The 1,680-nt window shown below is 40.5% G+C and overlaps 1 non-coding gene across 1 annotated transcript; it reads right to left on the reverse strand.

The window, feature by feature from the left end:
- Window positions 1-1,176: 1,176 nt before the first annotated feature.
- trnar-ccu (transfer RNA arginine (anticodon CCU)) lies at window positions 1,177-1,249 on the reverse strand. The gene has a single exon. It is a non-coding gene; the product is annotated as a tRNA-Arg (tRNA).
- Between the last annotated feature and the right edge of the window lie 431 nt (window positions 1,250-1,680).

The raw sequence follows: 1,680 nt of genomic DNA on the forward strand, positions 1-1,680 counted from the left end.
CGAAACTTTTTACAAGCCCAGTACCGGTTCGGCGTACCGGTACGCATCACTAATCTTGATATGCCACACCTGGGAGGTGGGATGGATTATCTCGGCAAAGGAGAAGTGCTCACTATCACAGATTTTTTCAGATTTGTGAACAATATTTGAGAGAAATGGCTATTTTGTGTATATAGAAAATGTTTTAGATCTTTGAGTTCATCTCATGAAAAATGGGAGCAAAAACAAAAGTGTTGCATTTATATTTTTGTTCTGTGTAGATGAGGATGTGCTAAAAACAAACTGTAGGGTTAGGGTTAGGATTAGCATTAGGTTAGCATTATTATCACTTGATAAGTTCCATAAATATATGTAATGATGTGCATGGAAATCCATACGCATGTTTTAAATTAAAGACATATTTAATAATAATATTAAATTAAAATGTGATCACCACAACTCAAAGTAAAATCCAGATTGTTTATGTTGTTGAACAAAGAGGATAATGTGAGTGAAGGAGTGAGCAGCGCTAAGAATAACTTGCTGTCCTTTCCCCCCCTCTCCCCCTCTCCATCAATCTGAGGCTCCTCTTTGGGATGTCCCTCTTCATTTGATGTGGCAGCAATTAGCAGGGGGACTTTTGTCCCTTTGGGTAGACGGGCGGTCCACTCCACTGATCCCCATCCATACGGGCTGAAAGGAGAAAAGTGAAGATAGCACGGCATGGGGATCAAACAGAGCTGCCTTGCGACCGTTATGGCCCCTCAGCTCTCTCTTCTTTATTGGAGAAGAGGGAAGAGTGGGAGGAAAAAAGTGAGGTGTTAGTTTTCCCATGAGAATGCTCACTGGGGGGGAAAGCGTCTTAGGGGAAATGTTTCATAAGAAAATAAATTGCTGTTTTTATCTGTAACGTTTCACTGCATTTACTGGAGCATTGTTAGGTTACACTTTTTATGGAGCACTGCGCCCTCATCTCATCGTGTTTGAAATATAGCAATAAGATGTTCTATTTCTTTTTCATTGTAGCACCGTCAGGAAGGAATTATAGGGGCACTAACCTAACACAAGTTGTATTATGTGAAAAAGAATAACCTCAGTTGGGTTTTACGATCATTAACTCAGATTGAAAGCAGTTCATCATTCTGAGTTACTAGATGGATCATAAAGCAGTGGAGCATCTTTCTGCTATCAATAAATCACCCCAGATGGGACTCGAACCCACAATCCCTGCCTTAGGAGGGCAGTGCCTTATCCATTGGGCCACTGGGGCTTGACCATGCATCATTAGAATCACTGACCTGCTGGCTGCTCATGTGGATATATCAGTGGTTGTGGGTTCTAATCCCATCTGTGGTGATGGAGAGACAGCAGACTTCAGATAAAGGCTATATTTGGCATAGTTTCAGACACAATTTTCAGCAACATTATCTTGCGAGATTAAGATTTAATTAGCGAGCCGTAACCCCTTATGTAGATTAGGTCACATCCTTGGTGCATTTTTACCTGCATTCATTTGCATTTTCCTAGTTTTTAGTCTACAATATACTAACATAGAGTTCAGTAGAGGGCTCCGTCTGTGCTTATAGAAATAGGGTTACAATACGTAACCCCCCGTTTTCTCCAAAGTAAGAAAGCTGCTTTGAAACTTTATTTTGAATAACATGAAGCCAAGATTTAGACTCTCTGTTTTGGATTTGCCTT

The sequence above is a fragment of the Notothenia coriiceps genome, unplaced genomic scaffold, assembly GCF_000735185.1.
Source record: "Notothenia coriiceps isolate Sejong01 unplaced genomic scaffold, NC01 NC01_scaffold00019360, whole genome shotgun sequence".
Classification (NCBI taxonomy): Eukaryota; Metazoa; Chordata; class Actinopteri; order Perciformes; family Nototheniidae; genus Notothenia; species Notothenia coriiceps.